This window comes from Pseudonaja textilis, chromosome Z (genome assembly GCF_049901715.1).
Source record: "Pseudonaja textilis isolate UNSWEBS1 chromosome Z, rPseTex1.2, whole genome shotgun sequence".
NCBI lineage: Eukaryota > Metazoa > Chordata > Lepidosauria > Squamata > Elapidae > Pseudonaja > Pseudonaja textilis.
In genome coordinates, this window is record NC_142008.1 from 46,738,851 (window position 1) to 46,760,275 (window position 21,425).

The following is a 21,425-nucleotide window of genomic DNA, read 5'->3' on the forward strand; positions in this document are numbered from 1 at the left end:
CTTTGACAAGTTTTTTACCTTTTTAACCTAAAATGCATTCATATTAATGATTCATTAAAATCATCATCATCTTCGTAGTGTTATTCCCACAGGTGCAGGCTTTTCAGATCAACTGTTATAGGTGAAAATTTGGTTATTACACCTGAGAATATGAAGAGCCCAACTGAAGCTATTTTGTCTTTGCAGTCTGAACTTTTAAAGCTCGGAACATTCTGTAATGTGTTTTCTGCTAGAAATAATACAAGATTGCAAAACTATGTACTTGGCATAAGTTAGAGGTATGTGCTGGGTCACTCTGACGTTAGATGTCACATTAAGAGATATTAATGGTTTTCTTATAATCTTCTGGAATTTGAATAACAGGAAATCTGACTATAATGAGAATGTTGGGAGTTGTCCATGGAAGGTTGGAACTTTCTTATGAAAATGTTGTATAACGTCCATATATGGGAAACAGGAAGTGTATGTAACCATGTGATTTGATAAACCTATATAAGCTGTATGCACTAAATGGGAGTGTCTCCTTTTCTCCTAAACATGGTTTTGGAGTGGAGGAGTCCATACTGCAATATTTTCCCTAATAAAGCATCCTATGGATCAGATTTTCAAAAGTCTGTTGATTCATTTTTATGTACTTCTCACAAATGAATAGCATCTTCATTCAGTATATAAAGGTATATAAATGGTACACTACAGACAGAGGTGGTGTTCAGCAGGTTCTGACCAGTTCTGGAGAACCGGTAGCAGAAATTTTGAGTAGTTTGAAGAACTGGCAAATACCCGCTCTGACTGGCCCTACGCCCCATCTATTCTCTTCCTCCCAAGTCCCTACTGATTGGCTGGGTCTTCTTTTGTTGCCCTGAACAGGAGCTGGAAAGCAGGTTAGTGGGATGGGGAGGGAATAGGACTTTGCAGTAACCTTCCCCTGCCACGCCCACCAAGCCATGCCACATTCACCAAGCCACGCTCACAGAACTGGTAGTAAAAAATATTTGAATCCCACCACTGACTACAAGGCAACTTTGATTTTAGATTGGTATGCATCAAATGCAGAGCATTCTAATAATCTCCTTCCATTATAACCATGCTTTGTTCACTCTTGCATATACTTTGTTATTGTGCTGCCATCATTTTGTAGATGGGATCCTAAGCAATGGGAGGTATTGGTTTTTACTAAATCTTCACTGCTGACATGTATGGTGAAGGTGTTCAGGCTGGTCTAAGTATTCAGTCTTCTTAGGTGCAGGCTAAATTGGCTAAGGTGGTTGTTTTGTATCTGCCCATCTTGCTGCAGTTCTTCTCTAGTGGCAACTGCAAGTGTGACATTTTTGGCATAGAACTAGATCCAAGGGATGTCATGCTGCAATTCTTCCATGAATAACATCCATGATGAGAACGAACACCATAGTGATAATGCTGAGCCTTGGTAAACACCAACTTTCACAGAAAACCTGTTGGAAAGGCCTGCAGGGCACTTCACATAACTGCTAGAACCATTTTATGAATTTCTCAGACACATTGTGGCCACATAGTGCATACAAGTTTAGCTGATGTGAAACACAGTCAATCATATCAATAATTCATTAACATCATTCTAAAACTTCAGGATATGATCACATAGGGGATTGTTCAATTCCAAGTAATGTCTTTCTCATTCAAAGCTATTTCCTTATATTCAGAACTGATTAACAAAAAGTTGCATTTGCTCATATCATTGTTTTGCAAACTGGATACATTTTCCCAAAAAAGGAAAAAAGGCATCTGAGAAACTCAAATAATATAACTGGTGCAATAAAGACATTACTGGAATGGGTAAATGGAATCTGAGTGGGAGGCTGTTGTTTGTTTGTTTGTTTAGATGAAATTAGTGTTTTGCAGATGTACTAATCTTTAATTTCTTCCAAAATGTGAAAAATTCAGTCTACTGAATCAAAATATTACTTGAAGTCAATGAACAAGAAACATTAAATATCCCTTTAGACCAGTGATGGCTAACCTTTTCATCATTGCATGCCAGATGTGCCCACATGTGCCTGCACCCATAATGCAATGCATACATGACCCCCCATACTTCCCCTGCCCCTGCGCATGCACGCATGCACGCATGTCCCCTGTGCTCTCCTCACCCCCTGCACATGCACGCATGACCTCTGTGCTCCCCCCACCCCTGCGCATGCACAGGAGATACCCAACAATTAGCTGGCTGGCAGGAGGCACGCATGCATGCACAGTGGAACTTAGCTGGGGTGATGACTTGCGTGCTTGTAGAAATGGCTCTGTGTGCCACTTCTGGCATGCGTGCCATAGGTTTGCCATCATGGCTTTAGGCCTTTCTGTCACCATTTCTTCATCCTTCACAGTTTTCTTTGAGGTTTCTCCTCTAATCATATGCACTAATATCTCTATCAGATTCAAAGCTATGGTCTAGTAATGTGATAGAATTTTTTCTTTCTCTATGCAGTTTTCAGTTCTCTTTGCTATCAAGTGATGTTCTGATTGAAACTGATTTTGTTCCTTGATAGTTTTGCCTTGGCTGACTTTCCAGCCTTTGTGATCTGAGTTTTCCAATGGCTTGATGATCACTCACTAGCACTAGGCTTGCAAAGTCAAGAATACTTTGGCTACCTAGATTGACTCAACTAGAGCTATATTGCAAGAGATTTATTTAAAATATAACTACCAATATACCATTTAGCAACAAATTCCACTCTGTCTCCTGATGACTGGACCTTCAATTATTTTCACATCTGGTAGGATGACTTTAATGCCTGAAAGAAGCAATGAGATATAGACAAACATTTAGGATGGCTGCCCTATGTATATCATTCAGAATTCTCTTTGCCTGTGAGATTATTAATGGTCATTTTCTTCCATTCTGGTCTCAAGATGTGTAACATAGGAAGCTCTTATATTATGGCTGAACAATGCTTTAGATTAAGTCCCCAATGCCTCCCCCAAAATGCTTTGGAATGTGTAATGGAGCAAACATCACATTCATCTACAGCTTTTTAAAATAGTGACATCTTGTCCCAGGTTTAATTGCCATCCTCTGGTGGGGGGAGGTGACAACTCTGAAGAATTCCCAATAAGAGCTATATTTGGACTTCTTGTCAGCACTTTTGGAATTATTTCCAGTTACTTCCAAAAGAACTACATAATCTTTCTTTGCATCTTTCTCCCTGTCTAGTTTCAGTGGCTTCAGAAAGCCAAAATGCAGCTGTTGCCTCTTTTTTTTTATTTCTTAAAGCAAGGGTCTTCAAACTTAGCAAGTTTAAGACTTGCGGTCTTCAAGTGAGCTAACATGACTTGGAGAAGGAATTCTGGGAGTTGAAGTCCACAAATCTTAAAGCTGTCAAATTTGAAGACTCATGTCTTAAAGGATTCTCAGCATGCTTCATTTTCATTCAGAAGAGGAACTGTGTAAAACTAAATCAATTATATTGATTGTGAACTCTGTACTGTGAGTTAGCTCCAACATACTTTTGGGAAATATATCATCACCCTGATAATATGAGCATACAATCTCAAATTTTCTGTTGTGCTTCAGTATAGAATCTAAAAAAGAGAAATAGTCCCAAATGAGTTGTCCATTTTCCAGCATCATTCATTGGAAAAGATATCTGAGGTGTAAAATAGCTTCAAAAATGTCTAGAGAGATCTTGCTTCCAAAACAGAGCTCCTGAAACAGATATCTGTCTTGATGAACAGATAAACTGTCTCTTGTATCTGCATATAATATGGGTAGAATTGACACAGATACATATTCATTTGTCATTTTTCTTGTGTGTCCAGTCACACTTGGCCAACAAAGAATCATGTTCTATTCTATTTTGTTGTAATTGCAATTAACCAGAAGCATCCTAAATAACCTTTGCCTATTCCTAATAATTTTTGCAGGAGATGCTGATCTTAAGGGGCCATATATTTTCCAGTAAATTTTTAAGCCTCAAGATATTCGTTTATATTAATGTGATTTTTTGTACAAAATCTCTTTGTACATCATCCACTTTAAATGTAAGTCAACTTGAGAATTCTAAGCTATGTTGTGACTTTTCATGTAATGTGATGATCCACTATTCCCTTGCTCGTGTCATCAGATCTGTTTAGCCAATGTTTACCCTGACGGATGCCCAGAATAAGCCATGAAGATGTATGTAACAGTGAATAATCAGAGCACTCAGTCGCTGACCAGATCTGCATTCTTCAACCTTTTTGATGTCCAAAAGGATGAAATGCATTTCACTATATCAACATGCACCGTACCACAAAGCACGGTGGGGAGCAGAGCCACAGGACTCTGTCCTGGAATGTGTCCTCAGAGCCACAGGAATCTATACATTAGATGGGAGTTCCCACTTCCTACTGCTGCCTGTGTTGGAATGGGACTGGATACCAAGCGACCACAGCCAGATTGCAACACCAGAGGTAGCCAGCAACACACCTCACCTGAAGTACATGGCTCATCACTTTCCTGCTCTAGATCTGGAGGCAGAGATTCTACTCTTGCTGGGAGTAGATGTCCCTGATGCTCTAGCCTGCACTGAAGTAGTCAGAGACCCAAGAAGCTCCCCATTTGCCTTCAAAACAGAACTAGGATGGGGAATCACAGGAGTAGTCTGTGTCGATCAGCTGCAAGCCCCAACCCAGTCAAAACCCCTTAGCAACATCCATTCTCAATAATGGAAGAGCATCCCATCTGAAACCGTGCCAAGAACACTTCATGCTTTCGACAGTCAAATCTGTCTTAGGAGAGGCACTGTTTCAGACTATCAAAGAGGACAATGACTTAGCCTTGTCTATAGAGGAAAAAAAGTTTCTACAGCTCATAGACAAGGAATTTCAACAGGACGCCACCCGGAGCTGGGTTGCTCCCCTACCCTTTTGCAAACCCAGACAACACTTGCCAAACAACCAAGAACATGCACTCTCTCGCCTCTTCATGAATCATGAACTGGAAGCCAGAGATGAAAGCTCACTTGGTGGAGTTCATGGACAAGATGGTGCAGAACAGAGATGCTGAGCTGGCTCCACACCGGGGAAAGATGAAGAATGTTGGTACTTGACATTCTTTGGAGTGTACCATCCTCAGAAACCAGGCTAAATACATGTAGTCTTCGATGCTAGCGCACAGTTCCAAAGCCATGATCTCAAGAACAATCTGCTTGGGGTGCTCATCCACTTCAGAAAACAAGCCATAGCCATTATGGACGACATACAGCAAATGTTCTATTCCTTCCTTGTCTGGGAAGATCACCGCAACTACCTCTGTTTCCTGTGGTTCAGCGATGAACAGCACAACCAACGGATTTCAGAAAACAGAATGAGAGTGCATGTCTTTGGAAATGGCTCTTCCCCTGCAATTGCCAACTATGGTCTACAGTGTACTGCTCAAGAAGGCAGAGACAAATAACGAGCAGACGCTACATGCTTCATGGAGCTTCTATGTGGACAATGGTTTGAAATCTGTATCCACCCCAGCAGAGGCCATAGACCTCTTGAAGAATACATGGCAAATGCTAGGGAATGCCAAGTTTAGACTACACAAGATAGCTTCCAATAGTGAGAAAGTACTAAAGGCCTTTAATCCCAAGGACCATGCCAAGGGACTGCAAAACCTCTATTTCAGCAGCAATGCCCCCCTTATACAACACACTCTCAGCCTGTGTTGGGACTTGAAGAAAGTCTTCACTTTCAAAACCCCAACCCTAAAAACTAACTTCATGAGGAGAGGAGTACTGTCGATGGTGAACAGCCTGTTTGAACCTCTAGGTTTTGCAGCTTCTGTCACCATTCAAGGTAGAAGCCTACTGCACACACTCTCCCAAAACACCAAAGATTGGGATGAACCACTCCCGCCATAACAGAGGCAAGAATGGGAGACATGGTGCAATTCTCTAAATTGTCTCTAAGATGTTCACCTACAGTGCACGTATGTCCCTATCTCGCCCACTACAGCACAAAGAAAGGAACTGCATGTTTTTTCAGATGCCTCAACAAAGACAGTAGCAGCTGTGGCTTACCTCAGGGTCTACAGCTGGGAGAACAACGTTTATGTTGGATTTGTCATGGGAAAGGCAAAACTAGCACCACAACAAGGTCATACTGTACCATGGCTGGAACTCTGCGGAGGTGTGCTGGCTGCGGAACTAGCAGATACAATAACAAAGATGATAGATCTTGAGTTAAAACCCATCACCTTCTATACAGACAGCAAGGTGGTCCTGGATTACCTCCACAATGATAGCAGACGCTTCTATGTCTACATGAGCAACAAAGTAGAGTGGATCAGAGATTTTCTAAACCCGGGCAGTGGCAGTATGTACCAACAGACCAGAACCCTGCAGACCATGCTACAAGGTCTATTCCTGCATCCCAGTTAGCAGAATCGACCTAGCTCAAAGGCTCTGAGTTCTTGTTGCATACAGACACCCTGAAGCCTGGGGAACCTGAACTTTATGAGCTTTTAGATCCAGACCAGGATGCCAATACTTGACCTCTAGACAAGAAGGCGAATGAACAGGCATTTCACATGGCATCGATAGTCAAAGACAAGAAGGAATGTCCCTTAGAACCAGCTCACTTTGAGCGCTTCTCCCAATGGAAACCTCTTGTACTGGGTGTAACTGAGATCGTTCATGCGATCATATGTTTCCAAAGTCACCTGAAAAGTTTCCAGTTAAGCTTCCTAGACAGCTATATCCAGGGAGAGACGAATACTAAGAAGTGCATAAGACGCATATCCATTGGAATTTGGATGCCTGAAAGGAGGGAAGCCCAAACCAGAATTTAGCCCACTTCTGGGATTGAACCCATACTTCAACAGCCAAGAGTTACTTCGAGTAGGTGGTCGCCTACACAAAGCTGAAATGGCCTTAGACAGCAAACACCCCATCATCCTTCCTGCTCGCCAACATGTAACAACCCTGTTAGTACAACACTACCATGAAGCAGTTCACCATCAAAGCTGCCACTTCACAGAAGGTGCCATCAGAGTGAACAGACTCTGGATCATAGGCACCAAAAGATGCGTTACAACCATTCTGCATAGATGCCTACATTGTTGCAAACAATAGATGATGGCTGACCTGCCACACAGCATCTGAGTCCTGAACCATCGTTCACCAATGTAGGCCTAGATGTATTCAGGCCTTGGTCAGTGTCTGCCCGACAGACCAGGGGCGGTCAAGCTAACAGCAAATGATGGACAGTGTTCCTCACATGTCTCAGCATCTGAGCTGTCCATATCGAAGTCATTGAATCTATGGACGCCTCTTGCTTTATCAATGCCCTAAGGTTTCAAGCCTGCAGAGGTTCAGTCAAGTTATTCAGATCTGACCAGGGAATGAACTTTGTAGGAGCTTGTAAAGAATTACAGATCGATGAAGGCATCCGCCTAACTCGCCAATTGATGGTTACCTTAAAGCTAACAATTGTATATGGATATTTAATCCTCCCCGTGCATCCCACATCAGAGGAGCATAGGAATGCATGATCAGAATAGCTTGCAGGATTCTGGATTCCATGTTGATGAAGGCACCTACACTAACACATAAGACCCATCCATCTTGATGGCAGAAGTAGCAGCTACCATCAATGGTTGACCTTTAGTTCAGGTTTCCTCAGATCCTGAGAATCCAACTATTCTCACTCCAGCTACTTTGCTAACTCGAAGACAGGTGACTGGCCCACACTGTTAGGGAATTTTGATTCTAAGAACTTGTACAAACAACAATGGAGACAAGTTCAATAGCTTGCCAACACCTTCTGGAACCATTGGAAGCAAGAGTACCTGTCTACCCTACAAGACCACTGTAAATGGAAGACCAAAGAACTGAACCTCGAAAAAGGGGACAAGGATATGCATTGGAACGTGTGGCCCATGGGACTTGTGCAACAAATCCTACCCAGCTCTGATGGACTAGTCTGCAAAGTCAAGGTCCTGCTAGTGAGGTCATTAGATTCTTCCTGTGACCAGCAGACTTTCACCAAGAAGCTCTACACCAGACTGGTCACTGACCTAGTGTTGCTGTGGAGAAAGGCTGAACTTGAAGATTGAACCTCAAGCTTTGCATGCTTTGTATCTACCTCATTGCATTGTTTGATGCTATATTACTGTTTACTGTTTATCTTAGTTATATAGTTAATGGATAGTTAGTTAGTAGTGGCATTTATAATTCCAGGTGGGGAGTGTGCTGTCCAGACAATATATAGGTAATTGGGAATTGAGAAACTTAAGTTAGAATTGGGAGCTGTCCCCTTAAGGGAATGCATCATGGGAAATGTAGTTCATGTCATGTGGTCACACCTGTAATCCTGATTAGTCACTGAATTGACCCTTGGTTGGGTTGGGGGAGTTTCCTTTACTCCTGCTTGGACCCAAGCAGGTGCTGGTGTTTCACCCTTTACTCCAGAGTTATGGGATGAAGATCACTATAATTTTACACTATGAAGTCAGCTGTGCAAAGAATTGGACATTAGATGAATCTCAACATAACCATGAGTTATATTTGAGGATGCCTTGTGAACCAATAAAGAAACTTTGTATGGAAGCCTTTGTAGAGTTTAATCTGACTGTCTTTATATTCAGTCAGCGATTAAAAGACAGAACAGATGAATTTAGCTTCATGTGATCATGTGCTGATCAAAACAATTTATCAGCCATCAAAATTTGTAGTGGTGCTAGTGTGCCTCCAGTCAAAACATTGTCTGTTTTATGAAGGAGAAGAGTGAATTCTAAGTACTGAACTGCCCTTTTGAAAAAGCTGGCTATTAGAATTATAAAATGTGATTTGATATAATTCCCAGTGGCATTACGCAGGTGCACTGATCTAAATAAATCACTGCTTCTTAGAACAGCAAACCTTGAAAGTAAAAATAAAGAGCTGTTCTATCCTCGCTACATATTAGTCTGCATGCAGCTTGATATGCAGCTAAACCCCCTATCCTCCAATAAAACAGACAGTACTTGTAGATATGGATGCTTTATTAAAGGAATAGGATGGGTGAAACTGGGAAAAATAGGAATACATACAATAAGAACCCAAATACAAAATAAGCAGTGTTGAGTTGCTGGTGAGCATAATGATTAACAAATATAGATAAATCTAAATCTCACCAGTGGTGCTGTGTATATGTGATGTGCATGTTTGTTCTCAGATGAAGATGTGCCACAGATTAGGCTGGATTCTTCCTGATGTTTCTGTTCCTTTCAAATGCTAAAAGAAATGGAGTTGGCTTCCCAGGATGCACTTGTTTTGGGAATGAGAACGTTCGTGGGTAGATGACCCTTAAAGGGGTGGGTCAGCTTCCAAACAATACAGATTGATATTTGGCCCCAGCCGCTAGATGGGACTAAAGAACTGTCAGCCCTGTTCACTTTTCTGGCACAGGGCTGCCATTCTGGGAGGGTTGTGCACAGTTGCTACTTACCTGATGGAAAACTGCAGTGTTGGAAGAGCATCTAACAGCTGATCAGCGCTGACAAGCAGAAGAATAAAGAAAGCACATGCCGACACTCAAGCCTTGATTACACTATAGCCAGTGTTTTCCTTCTTAGGAATTCTAATCACTGGGTGTTGTGGCGGTTTTGTTTAACAAGGCTGTGATAGGCCAGGGGAGAGCACCATTTGCCTTTTGGAGATTTGATTGTCGGATGTGGGGGAGGTGGAGCAGTAGGCAGCCTTTATTAGTTGCAGGCAAAGTTCAGCAATTAGAGCTGACTTTAGTAGCATTTTTTATTTGTGCTGGTCAGTTCGTGCCATTCCGCAGAGACGATAAAAGCATTGAGAGAAAAACCCTCAAAGTGTGCTGGTCTTTATTTGCAGCAAAGTGGAACCTGACAGGAAGTCAGCTCTTTCCTCACTGTTCATCTAAACATGGCTGAGGGCACAGAAACTAGATTGGAGTCACCAGAATTGGAGAGTCCAGGGGAGGAGATGGAGACCCCAGTGGAGACACCTGATCTGTGGCTGAAGGACAGACCAGGGCCAGGGCCCCAGAAAGAGATGCAGGAAACTGTGGAGGTAGGGAAACTGGAGCCAGGAGACTGGTGGGTGCAACCAGGGTCCTTTAAGGGTCCACCCACCCTAACTCCCCAGGAAAGTTATTGGAGGGAGAAAAGGGCTGCAGACAGATGCCCTATGGCAGCTGGTAGTTAGGCATTGGATTTCCTGCAAGAGCAATTTGGAGAGGCCAGTTTCCATGAGGATTCTTGGGGCTCCAAGGAGAAGGGACAGTTGGGCTTGGTTGACCACTCTGTTCCAGCATTGGGGATGGCAAGGATCCATCCTCCAAGGGCAAGTGTACCATATGGAAGACAAGGTTGCTTGCAGGACATGGAAGACCGGGCACACTCGACTGAGGAGTCTTTGGGGAGGAGGTTAGAGGATGGCAGGTTAATGTTAGCACGGGGTGCACATTCTGACAGTAGAGGCCAGACACTGGCCTGGATGCCTCCTCTTCCAGGCCAACCGGGTCAATGGAAGCCACCTCGGTTAAGGGCATCTTTTGATGGTAGTCCTGATAAGGTGGCCCTATTCATGGGCCAAGTTTTGGGTTATATGGACCAATATGACCATTTATTTGCTTCCAAGTGGGCGATCGTTATGGCCATCACTGCAGTATTGGAAGGGGAGGCTGCTGAGTGGGTTGCAACCTCTAGGAAGAACATAGTGACTTAGGGGATCTTGGGCTTTTCCCCATGGCCTTTGTTAGGAATATGAGTCACCTAACAGCTATTTGGGTTAGAAAGATATAAACCAGGATAAACATTTTAAAACTGTAACTTTAAGAAAATGCAAAATTGTAATTAGGTGTGGTTTCTCAAACGGCCATAAGATGGAGCCAGAAACCTGGTTTGTCTTAGTCTTAGTCTCAGAAGAGAGTGTGTCTGAGTGAGTCTCTCTGTTTCCTTCAGTTGGAAAGTATTGCCGTTCCTCCATTTTTCCTAATTGACTGATATTTCTGGATTTTCTGATACTGAACTGTTTTTGACACTGGAATTTGATATTTCGATTATCCCTGGATTGAAAACTGACTGATTTACTTGTGAATGACTTTGGGCTGCTTATTTTGAACTTTGATTAAACCTTTCTGGAAGTAAAAAACCTATATTTACTGTACACTGTATCTGTGTTCTGTATGTGTATTATTCAAACACTACTCTCAAATCTGTCTCCCTGTATGCGCTCATTCTCCTAATGGGGAATTACCTCAACAGCCTTGAAAGAGCGATTTGAAGATACAACATGTATCCAAAGAGCCAAAAGTGAGATCTTAGTGGTGTGCCAACGTGGAAGGCCAGTAGCCGACTATATGAGGGAGTTCTGGTGGTTGTTGAGTAAAGTGAGTGGATGGCCTGAGAGATTCCTCGTGCACCAGTTTAAAGCCAGCTTGGATCGGTCTATCAGACAGGCCTGTGTGTACCGAGGCTTGGGGCGTTTAGTGACTTGGTTCCAGGCAGCAACAGAGCTGGAACCAGAAATACAGGATGACAGGATGAAGCCTGAGTGGAGAGTGGCACCAAGGAAAGGTCCGGACAGCCAGGTAATTCCAGTCCCAGAGCCCACAAAGCTCAACCAACAACAGCACCATCCAGCAGGGGGCAGTTGTTATGCTTCTGCTGTGGAAAGCTGGGGCATTGCATAGTATGTTGTCCAGAGACATGTCCTGTTACTCCAGTGGCAGCGTGGTTGCAACAGCGATTGCAGAAGATGCCTCCCAAAAACCAAGAGAAGTCTAGAGCAGCCCAGGAACCATGTTCTCCCATGCTGGCTGGGGAGGTGGAAACAATGGTCAGAGCCACAGCGGTTCCTGATACCAGCAGAAGTGATGACAAAGGGGGACTGGATCCCATGGTGAGTACACCTATTCAACCTTTTATTATACCAGTGACATTAACCAGTGGCAAATGATGTGAGTGCCAAGCACTCGTGAACACTGGATGTAATCATTGTTTGATAAGTGTTGACACAGCAAATAGTCTAGGGGTAAAGACTTGGAAACTTCCACAACCTATGAAGTTTGAGCAGATGGATGGCTTCTTGCTAGCTGGGTGGATGGCAACCCATGTTACAGAGTGACTGACCTTGGAAATAGGCCTGCACCAGGAGATACTCCAGTTTATTAGTCCCTAGAATACAGGATGACGTGGTATTAGGATTGGCATGGTTGGACAAGTGGTGTCTGACCATATGATGGGTTGGATGTTGCCAACACTTACATATTGCAATGGGGCTGCATCCACCACCCCCATGAGTGAGATGTTCAATCAAACAACACAGGAAGGAATGAAACCAAGAATCACCCTGTTGCTGGAGGGGAGAGGTGGTCGTACCCTGAGGAATATTGAGATCTGGATGCAGTATTCAGTGAGAAGGAGTGTGATACGCTGCATCCCCATAGGTCAACTGACTATGCCATACAGATAATGTTAGGGGCTAAGTTAGGGACTCAAGAGTTGGCAGAAATGTGTGACTACTTAGATTAAAAACCTCAAAGGAGGTTTTTAGAAGCAGTAGGTCTCGCATAGCAGTGCCTGCGCTATTTTGAGAGAAGAAAGATTGAGGCCTTAGGCTCTGTGTGGATTTCTGCAGGATCAATGCTGTGTGTGTGGAACATATGTACCTCCTTCCTTTAATGAAGGAAGGTTGGCGGAAGGTCAGATTTTCACAAAACTAGACTTAAGAGAAGCTTATTATCAGGCATTCAATTGTCCTTTAATTTAGGGTCATGCCATTTGGCCTGAAGGGGATCCAGCTGAGGTTCCGAGAGATCACTTATATAAAGATGTATTAGTGTATTTGGATGATATATTAGTGTATACAAAACCCTGAGAAGAACCTATCAAGCTGGTGAGGGTCCTGTTCAGTAAAATGCTGGCAGCAAAACTGTATGTGAAATTGTCAAAATGTGAATTTCACAAAACACAATTGGATTATCTCGGGTTCCATATATCCACAAAAGGCATTGAGATAGACCCTGCAAAAGTTTAGGAGGTCATAGATTGGCAGGCTCCACATACAAGAAACAATTGCAAAGTTTTCTAAGATTTGCCAATTTTTACTGACAATTTATCCCCTCCTTTGCCAAAGTAGCTTTGCCACTTACTAACCTACTGCATACCAAACATTTATTGGGAAAACCACAGCCGAATCAGCCAATACAGTGAATCTTACAATGTCAACAAGCATTCAAACATCTGAAGCTATTATTTGCTAGGGAGCCAATACTAAAGCACCCCAATCCCATGCACTCTTTCATAGTACAGGCCGATGCTAGTTATGTGGCAGTTGGAGCTATGCTTTTGCAAACCAATAGTGATGGGATTTGCAACTATGTGCATATACATCCAGGAAACTGACAAACACTAAGCAGCAATGGGCCATATGGGAGAAGTAAGCTTTCGCAGTTAAGTGGGCTCTGATGACATGGCAGCATTTATTAGAAGACAGTATGTGGCAATTTGAAGTGTGGACAGACCACAAAAACCTAGAAGCTTTGCAAACCCCTTGCAAGCTGTCACCAAAACAGGTCAAATGGGCTTTGTATTTTTGTAGTTTAATTTTGTATTACGCTATGTTCCTGGGGGAAAGAATTTCTTAGCGGATGCTTTGTCTCGCAAGCCCCAGTATGTAGGGACATGGGAAAATGTTTTCTAAGCTATCTTCCCAAGTGGCAATGAAATGAAAACACATCATTAGATATGTCTGGTGAAAGAGCTCACCTAGTTAGCTTACCACAGGGCATTGAAAAAGCGTTACAAATGATACATGGGTTTTTTTTTTTAATAATCAACAAATCCTTACCTTATGAAATGGACTGGCATGGAAGGGTTCTAAAATATATCCCTGAGGACCTCCATCTAGAAGTGTTGCGGAGATGTCACATGTTCACTCTGCCAGCCATTTCGGGTTTATGAAGACTTTACATCTAACTAATTGCCAATTTTGGTGGCCACATATGAAATGGGATTTGAAGCAGTATGTGTGTAGTTGTGTAGTATGCACGACCATGAAAAGGAGGCCAGGAAAGCCACCTGGTTTATTGCAAGAGGTCGCCTGCCTGAAGAGATAGCAATGGACTTTGTGGTGGATTTACCTGATAGGCGATATGGACTGTGGTGGACTTATTTCCCAAACAACCTACTTCATGGCTTGCATCAGCTTCCATCATTAATAGTCAAGATGGCTAGGGATGCTATGAGTTATTGATATATTGCTATGCTGGAGGGCATCAGTAAGGGAAAGCTGTTCTCTATGAATACCTGGTGTTCAGCAAGCTTGTGTACATCATAGACTAAACACTATTACAAACAAGATGGAAAAGGCAAAGACACTTTGATCTGAAGTATTACAGATTTTTCATTCCTACCAATGAGTGAAGCACTAACACTGTTAGCAAAATCAGGTTTACATAAGATGTATAATTTGAAATGTTGATATATATTTGTTGATTCCTTTCCTCAAGATCTTATGTTCACATTTGTAAGTTAATGTCTGCAGCTTGGAAGCATGAATAAATGGAAGTGGCTAAGGAAATACATCATAGCTGTGAGCTTAAGTTACCCGAAAATAATTGGCCAAGCAAACAAGTCGGTTGGGTCAGCAGTGTAATTATCCCAAACAATTTTTCTGGTCAACAATCCAGGATTATGAATTCAAATAAAATATCTTAAACTAAACATATATGTCTGATTGAAAACTTGATCTCCAATTTGAAGCACTCATTCAAATGAGAACATGTTGCAGCCATGAACAGTAGATAATAACATTGAGGGCTCAATTGTACTTTTATCCATTTCTCATAACTGAAATCTTCTTTCACACAGATTTCATAATGATTCTTATCATTTTTTACTGATTTCCAGGAAAGAGTTACTTCTTGTGCTTCATACATGGTAAAATACACACATCATGCATATAGAAGAGAGGTGAGATACTCCCTGCCATTGAAAATATAACTGTTGGTAGGGAAACAGTGAAACCTGCATCGATATTCAGATAAATGCATTTTGGAATCCTGATCAGAAAAAAACATGTGATGGCAGGAAGGGCCATAACACCTATCCTGATGTGTTTTTGCTAAACATCAAGAGAACAAAAATATTCATGCATATTCAATGAGCAATGTTCTCTACAGGAACAAAAAAGCATATTTTCTTTATCTGATTTTAATTACAACTCAATGATATTTACCTCCAAATACTAAGGATAGGTAACCTCTTCTTTGCAGTTCTCAGAGTTTCCTGAAATTATCATTAAAAGAAGATTCACTTTCCCACGCATTTCTTGTGCTGAATAAAACCTCCTTCCCCTCAGTAAATACAAAGTAATAATAAATACAAAAATAAAACTGGCAATGTTTTTTTTTATTGGTTCCTGAGTAGCAATGCAGTGCTTGGACTAGTTGTTCAGTCTATTAAGTCCATGCTGGTTTAGTAATTGCAAAAGGAGTAAAGTTCCCATTTTTTGATGCTGATAGAAACATTCTTCTCTCTGTTAAATATTAGAGCTAGAGCAATGTATTCTTTTTAACTAATGGCCATTCCAAACAGACACACAGTGTGGATGAAAAGTTTACAGCTCATTTACTATGGTTCCAATACTCCCCTAAAAGGAAATCAATTATCCAAGGCCAAACCATGTGCCAGTTATTACATCTACTCCAATCAATAATCCCCAGAGATAGATCTGTGTATATCAGTAACATTCTTAATTGAACCATATCTAGATATGCAATGTACTTCTTTCGCAAAAAATATTTTGTGCCTTCTGATTTATAGCCCTTCTTGTTTTTAAGATTCTTTTTTGAAAAAGCAAATGCTATATTTATGTTTATTTATTCATTTGATTTGTCAATTGTTTACAAGGTAATAGATATAAATATAAACAAGAGTAAGAATACAGGAAATAGGTATGAATAAATAGGGACAATAGGACAGGGATGGTAGACACGATGGTGCACGCCCCTTACAGGGGTGGGAAAAATATGTAGGAACAAAGAGCAACTCATTAAATTGATTCCATGGGAATGGATGGTTGGAGACTGCTAAAGACTACCATAGTCATATTTTATGAAAATAAAAGCTGTGTAATAATATTTTATAAGAGCACCTGCAGTATGTTCTCCAAATTCCATATGTTATCTGGCTCCCCAAAATAAATTCTCTCTAATCAAAACTGTGATATTAATCTGTCAGCTCTTGGACTGACAAGCCCAGATTCTTGTCCTTATATTATGATGATTATTTCCAAACAGTTACTTATCAGTACTTGCTATTTTAGTTATCCAATATTTGGGTATGTATGTTTGTTTTAACAAAGAGGTATTTAAAATTAAGCATTTTGGCATGTGACAGAAACCTAAAACTGTCAAGCATTTATCTTAGGCTTGTCTTGTCAGTGCCCTATGAGGTAACTGCAAGACAGAATATTTGGAGAAAATAACCACAGTGGTAATTCAGTGCTGCCCAAATCATCCTCAAACATGTGGCAAAGCAGAAATTAAATAAACTGAAGGTAATTTTTTCCTGTTTGTATAAAGCACTTAATTATTTAGTGAAGTTTGAGTTTGGTTTATCTCTATAGCCAGATGCAAAATTGTTTCTAATGCAAAAGACTCATGCAGAAGACTCATCCATAGAAAAAACAATTCTGAAAGGAGACAAACATTATTAAACAACCTGATTTAAAGCCAAAACCAAGACAGTCTATGTTTATAACTATTGAGCAATTTTTGAGAAAATAAGACATTAAAACTTTTTTAAAAATACAGAGCAGAGGTAATGTATTTGTATTTTGAACATCAAGTGAAGGTCATACTGGAATCTAAATTGAATAAAATTGTCTCAACAAGTCATCTAAAATTAAACATAGAAGGAACTTGCCTAAAATACTAGGTAGACAGTTTCACAATTGGAGTATCACTACAAAGAAAATTATGTTCCTACCTATCCATATTGATGTGGGAAGAGCTGGCTTTTAAATATTCTGGTCCAGGGGTGGGATTCTACCGGTTCAGTCCGGTTCTATAGAACCAGTTGTTATGGTCCCCAGTAGTTTGGAGAAACGGTAAAATGGGGCCCTAGCTGGCCCCGCCCCTCTCCATCCACTCCTCCATTCCTGGCCCAGTCAGCCATTATTGTGCATGCGTGACATTGCATGCATGCACAACAATCACTGATGGCATTCTCTCTGGCCCACCCCACTCCGCCCCATCCAGCTTGTGTAGTATGCTTCCCACATTTTCCCACATGCCGCCATCGCTCCCAGCACCGGCAGCAGCAGCCAGCCACAGAGCCAGCAAGCCAGCCATGACTGCCTGCCTTCTGCCACCCTGCTTGATCTAGGTGATTGAGGGCAAGCCCCAGTCACCACTGCCGCTAGCCACCCTTGCCTGCCTGGACTGCCTTGCCTGGACTGCCTCCCCAGGCCTGCCTGCCTGCCTTGCCCGGACTGCCTGCTTTGCCCAGACTGCCTCCCCCAGCCGCCATTACTGAAGACGTGGATCAGTGAGTGACACCTTCAAGCAAAACCTGGTCGCCTACCTGCTGCCACCACCAGCACCGGTTGAGTCCTGATAATGACTCCCAGTCTGCAGTTGCCCTCGCTGATGTTGCTTGCCTTGCCCGCCACCATCTTCTGCCACCCACAGATCTCCATTGTTGCTGCCTTGCCTTCCACCACTGATTGATGAGTGAAGAGGCAAAGGCAGCAAGCCCCGCAGGTCGCCTACCTCCTCCTGCCACCACCATCACCAGCCTCGGTTGAGTGCCATCTCCAGGCCTCCCAGCCGCCTCGCTACCTGCCTTGCCCAGCCAGCAGCCACCATCTTTGGCTGGCCACCATCTTTACTCAGACAGTGCCATCTTCTCCTGCCCGCTGCCCACTACATTGTTGTTGCTGCCTGGCCTTCCACCACCAAATGGTGAGTGAGGAGGCAAAGGCAACAAGCCCCACCAATAACCTAGCTTCTCCTGTCACCGCTGCCACTAGCCCTGGTCAAGTGCTGACTCCCGAGCCAGCCGCCCAGACATCCTCGCTGCAGCAAGCTCCAAGAAGACTGAGGAGGACCTTGGCATAGCTGGCTAGCCAAGTTGCCTGCCTAATTTTTTGTATTTATGTATTTTTTAGTCTCTGTTTAGGTTTTTATTAATCATAAAAACAAACAGATACTAAATAAATAAATACATAAATAAAAAAAAATATTTTACTATTATTGTTAGGTGTTTATATTTCTGTTTGTTTCTCCTTTGCTTTTTGCTATTAGGAAAAAGCAAAGGAGAAACATAAGTATCAATATGTAACAATAACAGTAGTGTAACAAAAAAAATCATTTATGTTTTTCATGTTTTCAGTAACTCTACTGTTTGCATAATTAATAAAAACAAAACCTAAACCAAAATATTATTAAACTTTATTTAAATAAGTTTTAATATATTTAATATGTTTCCAATATAGGTTTTGTTTTTATTAATCATACAAATAGTAGAGATACTGAAAACATGAATACATACATAAATGAAATTTTTTTTGTAACACTACTGTTATTGTTACATGTTGATATAATAGCAAAAAGCAAAGGAGAGACAAACAAAAGTATCAATATGTAACAGTAATAGTAAAATAATTTTTATTTATGTATTTATTTTTTTTAGTATCTTTTCTTTTTATGAATAAATATTGTCAGGCAGGTCATATATCATTTAGGAAAAAACAAAGGAAAAACAAGTATCAGCATGTAACAACAGTAGTGTAACAAAAAATTTAACTAAATTTCTTTGTATTGGCTTATTTCTGACTCTGTTAATTATATCAACATGTTTATAATTAAAAACCCTCTGTATTTAATTCATACATAGCAATGATCATTCTCCACCTAATTTCTACTTCTTATCTCTATCCATTTCTGCACATTGTAAGTTTTTAATTTCATTTTCATTTATAGGGATCTTTTCATTTTTCCACTGTTGTGCAAACATAATTCTAGCTGCGGTTAACATGTGTAAAATTAAATATGTATTGTATTCCCTTTATTTATGTGGGTACCAACAAAAATATTTCTGGTTTTAAAATTTAAATCTATATGTTGCTTTACCATTTTTGCTAACCTTGACACTACATCCTCTTGAATAGCTGTTTGAATACTAGCAGAGCCCATTACTGAACCTAATTCATATATTCCAGTTTTTTAAACTGAGGAATACATTTCAGAAAAAGAATTCAGTATTGCTTGATGAATGTGCCTATCAATTCCATTCTTAATCCAACTTCTTCGATGATTTTGTACTATTATCTCTTTTTTTTTGGACTATATATATGTCCTCATAAGGCTGTAAAAAGCTTCAGTACATTTTTAAGCTGCATTCTAAAAAAGCTTAGGTGACCAAACATGGCTTCCCCTGGTCTCTCTCTCTCTCTCTCTCTCTCTTTTTGCTATAGAGAGAGCATTCCAGTAGGGACTATAGGTCTTTGCTAGGAAAGATTTTTATGCCACTACTGGCACAAAATAACAAACTCCCTTGGTTTGTTAATAGTATTTCCATTTTAACTGTTTCTTTTTCAATTAATGAATTGTAATTATTAAAATATCAGCCATTCTTTTATATACACAGTGCAACATCTTTTTATAGACTCATTTTCAAATCCACGTTCAGTTTCGTCTCAGTCTTGTCTGGTGAAACTTGCTTCTCTTCCATAACATCTTCTAAACACTAACTAGCTATAGTTTCAGAGACTCTTAAAAGTGAATATTACTGAATATTACTGATCTCCGTTCCTCGCCCTCTTTCTTTGCTTGCCACTGCCTTCACCACTCAACTCTTACTACAACAGTCAAGTCCAAACCACTGCATTGTTGATTTTATTTTGCAGTACATTACCAAAATGAAAAGGCAAATGAGTGTGGCTGCTTTCTTTGGCAAGAAAACAAAAGGAGATCCAAAAGAGTCACAACCACAACCATTGGAGTCTGGGGGAAGCAGCACCAGCATCACATCATCCACATTGCAACCAGGGGAAAACAGCACCAGCATCACATCATGCACACCGCAACCAGGGGAAAGCAGCATCAGCACATCATCAAGTACTGGAAGAACTGAGTAGGACATTGAAAGGAATCTTCCTAAGTGCTGGACATTGCAGCAGTACAAAAATTTTAGGGGACAATATGATGGATTGGAAGTTTCCCAGAAAAAAAATAGGTTGCAAGCATTGCAAAAGATTTGAAATTTCGACCAAAGAAAAAAGTGTCCACGAAGCAAAGGAATGGAAGAATTTCCAAATTGAACCACCAGGAAAGATTAAAGAAATACAGCAAGCTTCTCTCAGAAAGAAACTGAAGGAACATTTCCCATCTAAAGCTCATAACATTTGTACAGAGAAGTTGAAGCAATGTGAGCAGGATGTGATAAGCAAAGGATTGGAGAGGATGACTGAGAAATATTTAGGTAGTACATGTAAAGTGTTTACTACAGTGTATAGTCTGGCACAAATGTGCAGATCATTTTCATATATAGAAGATCTGACTGAATTGAAAATAAAAAATGGTTTAGATTTGGAAATGGTTGAATTCACGTAAAACTGCAGTTGCAATAGTAGATTTCATTGCAAAAGACATCAGGAAACATTTATGTAGCAAAATTATTGAGAAAACTTGCAAAATCTATTTGATAATTGACGAAGTCTCAACAATATCTTCCAAACCAGTTCTTATACTGTACGTAAAAGTTGAGGATCCGGCTTTCTCACCAACAATTTTCCTTGAACTAGTAGAATTAGATAAACAAGATGCAGAGATATGTTGTTCAGTTATAGAAAGTTTGAATAAAGTTGGGTTTAATAGAAACTATCTGGAGAAACTTTGAATTGGATTTTGCTCTGATGGAGCCAGTGTTATGCTTGGGAGAAAATCTGGGGTAAGCACTAGGATAGCCAAAGAGTTTCCAAATATTATAATATAGCACTGTTTAAACCATTGTCTGCAACTTGTTTTAGATGATTCTATTAGGGAAATAAAGCAAATAAATCATTTTCAGATTTGTATTGATAAAATATATTCTATTTTCCATCAATCGAATAAGAACCTAATTGAACTTAACAAAATTTCCAAACAACTTGAGAATGAAATTATAAAAATTGGTAGAGTTTTTGGATCAAGATAGGCTGCCTGTAGTTTAAGATCAATCCTAGCTGTGTGGCGTGCTTATCCAATGCTACATCAATTTTTCATTTCAAATAAAAAATACTCCGATATTTTCTCATTGATTTGGCCTTGATGATTGATGTCCTAACTGAAATATCTCTCCTTTCTAATGCATTGCAAGTGAGAAACATAGACATTATGAAGGCTGAAAAACTTGTAGTAAGATCAATTAGATCATTTGAAATGCTTATAAAGGAAAAGGGTGCACATGAAAAAAAGATTGA

General features: G+C 40.7%; 1 pseudogene; it reads left to right on the top strand.

Moving 5' to 3' along the window:
• The first annotated feature begins 20,166 nt into the window (after nt 1-20,166).
• On the top strand, nt 20,167-21,160 carry LOC148123994 (E3 SUMO-protein ligase KIAA1586 pseudogene; annotated as a pseudogene).
• The last annotated feature ends 265 nt before the right edge of the window (nt 21,161-21,425 follow it).